This window comes from Gorilla gorilla, chromosome 9 (assembly GCF_029281585.2).
Source record: "Gorilla gorilla gorilla isolate KB3781 chromosome 9, NHGRI_mGorGor1-v2.1_pri, whole genome shotgun sequence".
NCBI classification, from domain to species: Eukaryota; Metazoa; Chordata; class Mammalia; order Primates; family Hominidae; genus Gorilla; species Gorilla gorilla.
The window spans coordinates 90,912,104-90,924,850 of record NC_073233.2 but is presented as its reverse complement, the minus strand read 5'-3'; the positions used below and the strand labels follow the sequence as shown (position 1 = coordinate 90,924,850).

The window sequence follows — 12,747 nt, the reverse complement described above, 5'->3', positions numbered from 1 at the left end:
ATACCATTCATCAGCAAGTATTTTCATTATTTTTTAAAAAATTCATTCGGCTGGGTCCAGTGGCTCACACCTGTAATCCCAGCACTTTGGGAGGCCGAGGTGAGTGGATCACGTGAGGTCAGGAGTTCAAGACCAGCCCGGCCAACATGGCGAAACCCTGTCTCTACTAAAAATACAAAAATTAGCCAGGCATGGTATGGTGGTGGGCGCCTGTAATCCCAGCTACTAGGGAGGCTGAGGCAGGAGAATTGCTTGAACCCTGGAGGCAGAGGTTGCAGTAAGCCGAGATCACACCACTGTAGTCCAGCCTGGGTGACAGAATAAGACTTTGTCTCAAAAAAAAAAAATTCGTTTGTCTTTTTATTTAAAATTGTAATTAAATTTCAAAGTTTTTATTTATTTATTTTTTAAAAAACACTTAGTATCACCTCAAGTATTTTCTTTCTTATTCCCAAATATAAAATCCTCTCCCCTACCGTTATCTTGGTCCAGGCCACCATTATCTCTCCCCTATTCTTGAGTCTTGCCCACTCCCTACACTCACTTCTCCACACAGCAACCAGAATTATCTCTTTAAAGCACAAATCAGATTACACTATTTCCCTGATTAAAACTCTTCTTTGATCTCCCATTGCCCTTTGGACAAAATTCAAAGTGTTTTCCATGGTCAACAAGGCCCTGTGTCATCTCAACCGTTCTTTTTTCCCTGTTGCTCACCCAGCCTTGGTCCCTGTTCTCCTTTATGTTCCTTGGACACGCCAAGCCTTTTCTGGTAGCCAACACTTGCACTTCTTGTATCTATTGCCTGCGCTCTTTTCCTAGCTTTGCAAATGCCTGGCTCATTCTCATCTTTCAGGTCTCAGCTCACATCTCACTTTCTCAGAGAGGCCTGATCCCATCAGTCCTCTAAGGCCCCATCTCATCATTCTGTAATTATCTATCTGCATTGTCATCTATCCTCATGAGAACAGTAGTTCTTTGGTAACTGGACCTACCTTACGTTAACAGTTGTATCCTCTGTAGGTGTCACAGTAGCTGGCTCATAGAAGGTGCTCAATAACTATCTGAGGAATAAATGAATGGACTCATAATTGACTGAAAGGGTGTTGGAGTCATATTAAAAATGAATTTGAGGCCAGGCCTGGTGGCTCATGCCTGTAATCCCAGCACTTTGGGAGGCCGAGGCAGGAAGATCACTTGAGGTCAGGAGTTCGAGACCAGCTCTGGCCAACATAATAAAACCTTGTCTCCATTAAAAATACAAAAATTAGCTGGGCATGGTGGTGCCTGCCTGTATTCCCAACTACTGTGGAGGCTGAAGCAGGAGAATTGTGTGAACCTGGGAGGTGGAGGTCGCAGTGAGCCAAGATTGCGCCACTGCACTCCAGCCTGGGAGGTGGAGTGAGACTCCATCTCAAAAAAAAAAAAAAAAGAATTTGAACCTGAGCTTTGCCACTTCCTGTGTGACTTTGGGCAAATTATGCTATCTTTCTGGGCTTTAGTTGCCTCATCTGTATAATAGCAGTTCTATCTACCTTACAGAATGTTGTGCAGGTCAGTTAAGATATTGGCTGTGAATGTACCCACCACAGTACCTGATACATATTAAGTATTCAGTCCTCCACCAGTCAAAGCCTGGCACTTAATTCTGAACATGCATAGAAGAGTTCTATCAAGTTTCAGCCTCATTAATGGAACTGTTTGTGTGTTGTGCCTGTGTGTGTGTGATCCATAAGATGCCTGTGACTTCCCGCAAGTAACACTTGCCTGGCTGGAAAGACAGTTCTAACCCAGGGTGTCAGCTGTTGCACTGAGTGATACTCAATCTGATTACCCAGGGGTGCCAAGCACAGAGCCTTCACTGGAGAGCTGAACACAGACCCTAAAATTAAATTATCAAACCTAAGATCGTGTGGCCCAGTCTGGTTGTCAAGATAGATGCTGTGTCTAGACAGTCATCTCCCTTGGGAAATCACAGTTGCTTAAAAAGGAGGCATGTGGTCTCCTGTTAAGAATACAAAACAGGCCTGTGAGCTGTTGAGGAAGAGGTTGCTGCTTGAGGTTGCATGGGCCTATGGAGCAGGGCCTGGGGAAAGAAGCTGTCTGCTTCTATACTCATGTGAGTCTCTGGATCATGGTGGTGGCCTTCTCCTTCACTCATGTCGGGACAACTGAGTCCATGGTGCATGGGAAGGTAGAGACATAGCTATCACCTTCCCCAGAGCCAGTGATACTGTGCCTCCACTGAAGATTGCTGGGAGGAATTGAAAGGCAAGTCTGGAATATGCATTACCTGCTGGGGAGGGGAGCAGAAATCTTGCTGCAACTTGCGTGCTTGGCATGATGATCTAGGTGGCTCCCTTCTGAATGCTGTTAGGATGAGTGTTTTAAGGTGAGCGCTCTAGAATTAGATAGACCTGGGTTCCAATCCTGGTGATGCAGTGACCTTGATCAAATTATTGAATGTCTGAGCCATAGTTTGCTCATTATTAAATGGAGGTAATAATGACCTGTATCTTATCTAGTTGCTGTGAGGATTAGATGATACGGTGCATGTAAAAATATTAGCTTAGTGCCTGGCACATAGCCAGTGGTCAATAAATGATCATTCTTTTTATTAGTCAGGATTTTGAGTTTAGTATTTCTTTTTCTTTCTTTTCTTTTTATTTTTTTCTGCTCTCTGTGAACAAAAAGTTTGATACTTCTGATGAGCCTCACCCACACTGAACTTTCAGTCTTGCTTCCCCTCTTGCTAACTGTGTTCCTTGGACAAGTTATGGAACCTCTCTGAGTCAATGTTCTTATCTGTTACATGCAGTTTACAGTTCCCATCTCACAGTGAGGATGAAATGAGATCAGAGCACCTGATACATAGTAAGTGCTCAAAATACTTATTTCCTCCCACCTTGGTTCTGGAGTATCTGAAATACGGCCCCTTTAAGCTTGTTAAGATTCCTCACTAGCCTTGTATGCAGCTGTGGGCAGAGAGCTTTGGCAGAAGGAGACTTTTTGTTTTTTTTTAAATGACTGTTTCATAATCTGTTGGCTCAAATCTGCTGCTGCCACACCCTGTGCCTCTCAGGGTCCCTGGGTCCTGTTGCAGTTATCATATGCCTCACCTTTAACTTAAATGACTCTGCGAAGTGGCTGCTATGGAAGGATTTACTGAGTGCAAAATGGATTTTCTTCCCTGCTCTTTGGGGCAAAGCTGGCTCAGAGATTCTTAGCTGCAGGGGGAGGGGCTGGCAGGCCTGAACCGCAGTTGGACTTAGCAGCCAGGGGTTTTCTGGTTTTCATTAAAATTCTCTGGCTGTCTTTCGGGATAGCTCCATTGGATATGACTGTGCACTGGAGCCGGTTGTGCTGTTCTCTCAGCTCTACACACCCATCAAATCACAGTGCCCCTGAGGACGAGAGAAAATTGAAGGTAGGCAATAGCCTGGCTGAGGGGTCTTGCTCAGCAATCTTTGTGGTAAGTGGCCTCCGTTTATAACTGCAGAGCTTGAGTTTTGCAAAGTCTTAAATACAGATGGGGAGGCAGACATGGCTGAGCTGGGAATGGGTTGCAGAGAGAATCCTGTTAACAGCTTGCTTTTGAGGATGGACTTGCTCTTGAGGACAGATGGAGGTTTCCTGGCAGCTGTCGAGGTCCCCAAGTGTTACATTAATGAAAATGGCCTGATCTGATTATTCTTTTTTGTTTTTGTTTGTTTGTTTGTTTTTCATTTGATCTGATCATTCTTTGGAGGTACTTGATACCCTCATTTGCCCAAGGGGCTTGAGGTTGGGTGATGCAGTTTTCTGAGGGTGACAGGCTGAATTAAAGAGGATTGAGATATTTTTTTATTTATTATTGTTTTCTTAATTCCCAATGTGATAGCAGAGGATTTAGTTTTGAATGTTAATTTCTGGTGGCTGAAGGAATCTCACTTGAGACTGAAACTTGAGCCTGCAAACCTAGGTTCAAATCATGACTCTGTTATTAACTTGCCTTATGACCTTGGGCAAGTTACTTTCCTGGATTTCAGCTTCACAGTGTGGTTGTAGGGATTAAGTGAGATAAATTATGTAAAGCTCTTGGCATATGGAGTGTTCTCAACAAATGGGAGATGTTATTAGAAATTGGCCTAAATTTGACCTGTCACTCCAGCTTGCCAAGATATATTTTAATTCTGTAATATAAAACGTTTGTTCCACATCCCTCCCAGCTTTGTGTCATTTAAGAACTTGAGGCAGGCCGGGCTCAGTGGCTGACACCTGTAATCCCAGCACTTTGGGAAGCCAAGGTGAGCAGATCACCTGAGGTCAGGAGTTCGAGACCAGCCTGACCAACATGGTGAAACCCCGTCTCTACTAAAAATACAAAAATTAGCTGGGTGTGGTAGCATGTGCCTGTAATCCTAGCTACTCCGGAGGCTGAGGCAGGAGAATCACTTGAACCCGGAAAGCAGAGGTTGTAGTGAGCTGAGGTCATGCCGTTGCATTCCAGCCTGAGTGACAGAGCGAGACTCTGTCTCAAAAAAAAAAAAAAAAAAAAAAAAAGAATTTGAGGCAAACATGTTCCCTAGGGCAAGCTGAAACTCCTCTCCCTGGAAAAATACATCAAAACCATATTATTATGTTCCTCAGTGAGATGCTTAAGATGTCGGGTATTTCATATCTAGGTAACTTAGAAAAAATGGATTTTTCCTATCATTCTTGATTGATAGATTATGAGAAAGCCATTTTAATTAATATTGGGTATAAATGTTCCCTGATGTTACTCCCAAGAGAGCATGATTAAGGTTCCTATTTGCCTTTAGAGTAAACTCTTTTTCCATTCTTTTCTCCTTTTACTCTACTCTTCAAACCCTGTGTTCTAGCTATGGTGGACTGCTTACATAAAAATAATTAATGCGAAACATACAATGCATATGAAAGAATGTTTTAAATACATATTTACAGTTTAAAGAAGAACATAAAAGTTGTGGCCAGATGCAGTAGCACATGTTTGCAATTCCAGCTACTCAGGTGGCTGAGGTTGGAGGATTGCTTGAGGCCAGGAGTTCAAGACCAGCCTGGGCAAAATAGTGAGATGCTGTCTCAAAAAATAAAAGAAAGAAAATTGTGAATTTGCCATCCAATTTATCAGATGGAATATTATTTGTATCCTAGAAGCTGTTTGTCTACTCTCTGCCCTGAAATCATACCCCCTTTCCTCCTCACCAGACATAATGATTATCCTGACTTTTGTGTTCATCGTTCTCTTACTTTTCTGTACAGTTTAACCACCTGTGTTTGTATTACTAAAACAAATGTTGTTTTTTAAAAAACCAAGAAGCAAGCACAAACCTAGCAAGCTTTGTTACTGTTAGATCTAAACTCTGGGTCATCATATAGCTTTAGATTCCCAGGGGGTTTAAAAGGCTCTAATGGGGAAGTCAGTGGGCAAGGATGTGAGTGAGTCCTAGGAAATAAGGATCACTACTATTGAGACATCTGACAGGGTTGTAGTGTGGGCACACACTGGACATATGGAATATGGTCACAAAGAGTGGACGGCTCTGTCTTTTCTACTTCCAGTCTTTCTTTGGCCTCCTTTCAGCTCTGAAGGGGTAGGTCAAAGCAAAACTCTTCTGTAGGATGAAGTGAACGTCACCAACTAACCCAAACAAATAGTGTGGAGATGAGCAGGTACTTCATCAGCACATGGTCAAGACAAATAGAGGCAGAAAAGAACCTCGACCAAGTTTACCTATGCATTTTTTGTCAGGTTAAAAAGAGAATATGCAGGCCGGGCCTGGTGGCTCACACCTGTAATCCCAGCACTTTGGGAGGCCAAGGCAGGCGGATCATCTGAAGTTGGGAGTTCGAGACCAGTCTGACCAAAATGGAGAAACCCCATCTCTCCTAAAAATATAAAATTAGCCAGGTGTGGTGGCACATGCCTATAATCCCAGCTACTCTGGAGGCTGAGGCAGGAGAATCGCTTGAACCTGGGAAACGGAGGTTGTGGTGTGCCGAGATTGCACCATTGCACTCCAGCCTGGCCAAGAAGAGCGAAACTCCATCTCAAAAAAAAAAAAAAAAAAAATTGAATACGCAGCACCACTTACGGAATATTCTTACCCAAATGTTGACTCCTAAAATCTCATCAAGTCTCTAGAGCTAACTTTAATATATTGGAAAGATGGGGGAAAGGATGACAAGTTGAATTACACTCTAAGGAAACAAACAGAAAAATTTAGAATGTAGAACATTCTGTCAGACAACCGACTTGGCTTCCGCAACAAGTCAATGACATGAAAAAAATAATAAAGTGACTTAAGAATTATAACCAGATGTCATGTGTGAACCTTGTTTTGATTCGGATAGTCTATGTGTTAGTTTGCTAGGCCTGCCATAACAAAATACCACACACTGGGTGGCTTAAGCAACAGAAATTAGTATTTTCACAGTTCTGGAGGCTAGGAGTCCAAGATCAAGGTGCTAGCAGGATTGGTTTCCTCTGAGGCCTCTCTCCTTGGCTTGCAGATGGCTGCCCTCTTGCCACCTCCTTGCATGGTCATTTCTCTATATATGCACACTCCCAGTGTCCTGCTACATGTCCTATTCTCCTCTTTCTATAAGGATACCAGTTAGATTGGATTAGGGCCCACCCTAACAATCTCATTTTAACTTAATTACCTCTTTAACGGCTCTATCTCCAAATACATGAACAGTCACATTCTAAGGTACTGGGAATTAGGGCTTCAACATATGTATGAACTTGTGGGGGGACATAATTTAGTTTAATTGCAAAGAGACTTTTTTTTTTTTGAGGTGGAGTCTTGCTGTGTTGCCCAGGCTGAAGTGCAATGGCATGATCTCAGCTCACTGCAACCTCTGCCTCCCGGGTTCAAGCAATTCTCCTGCCTCAGCCTCCTGAGTAGCTGGGATTACAGGTGCGTGCCACCATGCCTAGCTAACTTTTGTTTTTTAGTGGAGATGGGGTTTCACCATGTTGGCCAGGCTAGTCTCGAACTCCTGGCCTCAGGTGTTCTGCCCACTTCGGCCTCCTAAAGTGCTGGGATTATAGGCGTGAGCTACCACACGTAGCCAAAAAAAGACTTTTTTTTGAGACAGGGTCTTGCTTTGTCTCTCAGGCTGGAGTACAGTGGCATGAACACGGCTCAACATAGCCTTGACCTCCTGAGATCAAGCAGTCCTCCCACCTCAGGCTCCCAAGAAGCTGGGACTACAGGTGTATACCACCACACCCAACTAATTTTTTTTTTTTTTTTTGAAGAGATGAGGTCTCACCATGTTACCCAGGCTGCTCTTGAACTCCTGGTCTCAAGCGATCCTCCTGCTTTGGCCTCCCAAAATGCTGGGATTATAAGCATGAGCCACCACACCTGGCATTGAAAAGACATTTAAAAAATTTTTTTAAATGGCTTTTGGGTTATAAGTGGTTTTTGGTTACATGGATAAATTCTACAGTGGTGAATTCTGAGATTTTAGTGCACCTGTCAACCAAACAGTGTACACCCTACTCAGTATGTAGTCTTTTATCCCTCACTCCCCTTGCCCCCTCCTTCCCCAGGTCACAAATTTCATTATATTGCTCTGTATTGTTTTTGTGTCCTCATAGCTTAGTTCCCACTTAAGTAAGAAAATAAGGTATCTGGTTTTCCATTCCTGAGTTACTTCACTTAGAATAATGGCTTCCAGCTCAATCCAAGTTGCTGCAAAAGACATTATTCTATTCCTTTTTATGGCTGAGTAGTATTCTATGGTGGATATATACCACATTTTCTTTACCCACTCATTGGTTGATGGGCACTTAGGTTGGTTCCATATCTTTGCAATTGTGAATTGTGCTGCTACAAGTATGCATGTAGATGTGTGTAAAAAGACATTTTTGAGATGATATCAAGGAATTACTGTTACTTTTATTCAGGTGTGATAATAGTAGTATAATGTAAGAAGATGAATAATATAGAGATGAGTTCTGAGGTACATAGGAATAAAATGATATGATGTAGAATTTGTTTAAAAATATTTAAACAGCCTGGATGCTAAGGTTCATACCTGTAATCCCAGCACTTTGGGAGACTGAGGCAGGTGGTTTGCTGCATCCCAGAGGTTGAGGCTGCAGTGAGCCATGATGACACCACTGCACTCCAGCCTGGGCAACAGAGCAAGACCCTGTCTCAAAATAATAATAATAATAATAAAATATTTAAGCAAAGAAAAAAATAGGGCGGGAAAGGGATAGATTAAGTTAACGTGTCAAAATCTTGGTAAGTGTTGAACTTTGGTAATGGGTGTTGGGGGGTCTGCTTTTATGTATATTTGAAAACTTTATAATCATATATTTAAAATATTTGAACACAACATAAAAGAGGGTTTAATGGCAGTGGGGTTGTTGGTGATGGCTGTCTTCAATGTGTCTGTCTCTTGAGTTATACTTCTTTATTCTGGTTGGCTACTTCCTGTGGTAGTCATGTTGGCGTCCTCTGTTGCTTGTCTTTGGACTAGATCTCTTGATGTTTCTTGTATACCACTTGGTGAAGGACATCCTCCAGGAGTTTTTTGTTTGTTTGTTTTTGAGAAAGGGTCTCACTCAGTTGCCCAGGCTGGAGTGCAGTGAAGTGAAACAGCTCATTGTAGCCTCGAACTCTTGGGCTCAAGTGATCCTCTCAAGTACCTGGGACCACAGGTGCATGCCACCATGCCTGGCTAACTTTTTCACTTTTTGTGGAGATAGGGTCTCGCCATGTTGGTCAGGCTGCTCCCAAACTGCTGTGCTTAAGCAATCTTGCTGTCTTAGCCTCCCAAAGTAGGAGCTTCTTATAAAACGGTGCATGGAATATGAATTTCTGGGTCTTGTATACTTTAAAGTATCTTTCTTCTATTCTCATGCTTTATTGGTAGTTTATTTGGGTATTGCATTCTAAGTTGAAAATCATTTTCCTTCAGATTTTAAAGGCATTGCTTTATTGTCTTTTTATTGTTGCTGTAGAGAAGTTGGAAGGGTTCTGATTTCTGATTCTTTATATATAACCTATTTGTCTTTCCCTCCTCTCTGACAGTTTGTAAAATCTTCTCTTTGTCTGCAGTTTTCTGAAGTTTCACAGTGTGCTTTGTGTGCTGGGCCCTTTCAACCTGGCAACCTGCATCCTTCATTCCTCTGAAATTTTATTGAATTATATTGTTATGATTTTTCTGTTTTCTGCTCTTTCCTGGGAATTTCTCTTATTTGAATATAGGACCCCTCCTGTATTGGACCTTTAGAATATTCTTAACTTCTCTCTGCTGTTTCCATATCTTTGTCTTTTGATTTTATTCTTTAGAAGATTTTGATTTTATCGTTCAGTCCTTTTATTGAAGATTTAAAAAAAGTCTGCTATTATGTTGTCAATGTCTAAGAGCTCTTTTTGTTCTCTGTGTTTCCTTTATATAGCATCCTATTTTTGTTTCATGGATGTAGTTTTATTTCATTTTTGTGAGAATATTAATGGTATTTCCGCCCTTGCATATTATCTGTTTCCTTCAAGTCACTTTTTTTTTGTGTTTGCCATGGTCTGTATCTTTATTAGAGGCTTTCCCAAGATGTCACTCTAAAATATGATCTTTGGCTGTGTTGCTCCTGATTAAGAGGGGGAGGAAAAAAGCTGTCAAGACCTTGACATTATGCTAAGTGAAAGAAGTCACTCACAAAAGACCACAGAGTGTAGGATTTCATTTATATGAAATGGCCAGAATGGACAAATCTATAGAGACAAAAAAATAGATTAGTAGTTACTTGCGGCTGGGGAGTGGGGGGAATGCAGAGCGACTACTAATGTGTGTAGGATTTTCATTGGGGGAATGGAAAATGTTCTAAAATTGATTGTGGTGATGGTTGTACAACTCTGTAAATATGCTAAAAACCATTGAAATGTACATTTTATTTTTTCATTTAGTTCCTAGAGAAAATTGTATATTTTAAAAGGGTGAATTATATGGTATGTGACATAAAGCTCTTTTTAAAAAGTACTGTCAGGAAACTCTGAATACAGAATGGAGATAATTAGCTCTGAGCCTCACGGTAGGGTGATCTGGATGGGCTGTTTGTTGGGCTCCCCTGATGTTACCATCTTCAGGTTTTCCCTTGGGTACATTCACCAGCAAAGAGTCTTTCACTCTTCTTCGGATGGTGGGGTTCTATCTGACTATGTTTTGGTACTCAGGAGAAGAAACATGGGAACCTTTGCACTCTACCTTCTGTAGACATAGTGCCTTATCTATGATATGTTTCCCCCTCATCCACGCTGGATACTGCCAGGCCAAAGACACTCTTACTTTTTATTATGGGGAATGCTAAAGATTTACAAAAGTAGGGAGGGCAATACAGTGAATTCCCATGTACCCATCATTCAGGTTCACTAGTTTTCACTTGATGGATATTTTAGTTTGCTTTGTATCCCGCAATCCCCTTCCTCAGATTATTTCAAGCAAATACTGGATATTTCTGTTTTCTGCTCCCCAGAGACAGGCCTTTGGAGTTTTGTTAATGAGGAGGGGGAATCTAGGTATCTAACTCCTTGAGTAGCCTTCTCTCTTGTGTTCTTTATTCTAGCATCCTATACACCTGCTCTAGGAGTACAAGGTACTGTCAGTTCCTGTGTTTTTTAAGGATTCTGTGGTTTAAATCAGCTGAATTCCACATTTTCTGAGTATGCTAAGTCAATTACTACTTGTTCATCTGCTTCCCAAGCTTCCAAAATTTGACACCATTGTCTTCTCTTATCTTCTCTGTACTTATAAGGTTTTTTTAATAAAAAGAAAGCACTTTACTGAATTTTTGTGGGGTTTTTGGAATAAGTGAAATTAGATGCAGTAGTTCAGTGTGACACCTTCTCCAGATTGGCTGCTCTTTTTTTTCTTTTCAATCTTGCCCTATCCTATTGTTAGTCCATTTTTGCATTACTACAAAGAAATACTTGAAGCTGGGAAAATTATAAAGAAAGGAAATCTAACTGGCTCACAGTTTTACAGGCTTTACAGGAAGCATGGTGCTGGCCTCTGCTTCTGGTGAGACCTCAGAAAGCTTACAGTCGTGACAGAAGGTGACCGGGAGCCAGAATGTTACATGTGAGAGTGGAAACAAGAGAGAGTGAGGACAGAGGTGCCATACTCTTAACCAGATCTCACATGAACTACCAGAGCCAGAATTCACTCATCACCAAGGGGATGGTGCTAACCATTCATGATGGATCTATGCCATGATCCAAACACCTCACACCAGGCCACACCTCCAACACTGAGAATTACATTTCAACATGAGATTTGAAGGGGACAGATATCCAAATCATATCACGTATCCTATTCTACTCAGCCCTATGGCCTTATTTTTTTTTATGTATGTGTGTATGTGTATCTATATCTATGTCTTTTTTTTGAGACAGGGTCTTGCTGTGTAGCCTAGGTGGGAGTGCAGTGGCATGATCAGAGGTCACTGTGGCCTCAACCTCCCAGGCTCAAGTGATCCTCCCATCTCAGTCTCCCTTGTAGCTAGGGCTACAGGTACACACCACCACACCTGGCTAATTTTTTAATTTTCTTGAAGAGATGGGGGTCTCACTATGTTTCCTAGGCTGGTCTCAAACTCCTGGGCTCAAGCAATCCTCCCACCTTGGCTTCCCAAAGTGCTGGGATTATAGATGTGAGTCACCATGCCTGGCCTTGTATCTATATCTATATCATCTATCTATATCTGTTTATCTATACCTATGTATATATTTTATTTGCCTGGAAAACTCCTTTTCAATTTTTTAAGAACAAAGAGGAATTTTTCCTTATTTTAACATGCTTCTCTTTTGACCTTAAGCCCAGGCAAAGGTAAGGAGTCCAAGCTTCTGTGTACTCCCCTCTTAATATAGAAGTGTTTGCTTGCACTTTGCTGCATTACAGTTTGTTTACCTATCTGTCCTGGCTTGTGAAGTAACAACTATACGTTATTTTTCTTTGTATCATGAGCACAGTGCCTCACTCCCAGTAAACATGTTAACTCTCAGACTGGATAATTCAGCATTGTAATTTCAGGAGTGGGGATGAGCTGCAGTGCCCCTTTCCTTCTTGTCTTTTACAAGCACAACTGTTTGGTAAATATAAAGGAGCAAAACATGCCCTGAGGGCTTGTTGTTATGCAATGTTGTTCCCTTTGCTTTCAAGTCTGGTGTTTTTTACACAGTCAGCAGGTTGCAGAGGGAGTGAGGGCAGCTATAACAGTGTAAACATCCTAACAAAGAATGAATGGACTCAGTCAGAGATGTGTTGTTTCCTTCGTTTGATTAAAAGGCTTATGGTCTACACTGTGCTTCACAATGAGAAATTTCTTAGTTCTGCAGCATCTTCCATTGCTTTTTCTCTTCTGACAAAATGTCAGGAGAATTTTAAAAAATTGCTGATTTTGTTGTTAAAAAATCAGATATGAAGGTATTATCAATGTGAAGTCCTGGTAAAATGCAAATGGATAGCTTTGAAAGGGTAACATTTAACCTGTTGTTTCTTAAAGTGTGTTCTCCAAGTTGCTATACATCTTCCTCCAGGGGAAAAGAAATAGGGAACTTACTAGCGTTCAAACAAACTTGGGATGCTCGGTTAAACGGAATTAAATAGGGTTTCCTACTTCAAGACACCTCAGATCTTGAAAGATGCTATAACTCTCTCCTCCAGGAGGAAAGAAATAGGGAATTAACTAGTAGTCAAACAAACTTGGGATGCTGAGTTCAACACAGT

The 12,747-nt window shown here is 41.5% G+C and overlaps 1 protein-coding gene across 20 annotated transcripts in view; it reads left to right on the top strand.

Annotated features, from left to right (window-relative positions):
* The window catches only part of RAB30 (RAB30, member RAS oncogene family), a 92,757-nt gene that overhangs the window by 34,659 nt on the left and 45,351 nt on the right, over positions 1 to 12,747 (top strand). For 2 of the 20 annotated variants that reach the window (XM_063693432.1, XM_063693435.1), the window contains one exon: positions 3,327 to 3,427. The exons of 15 other annotated variants lie outside the window; for them this stretch is intronic. The gene's annotated coding sequence lies outside the window, so the exon portion shown is untranslated. Of the gene's footprint in view, positions 1 to 2,823; positions 2,875 to 3,033; positions 3,473 to 12,747 lie in introns of those variants that run through there. 3 more of the 20 variants (XM_055355562.2, XM_063693438.1, XM_063693436.1) reach the window with 3 other exon arrangements.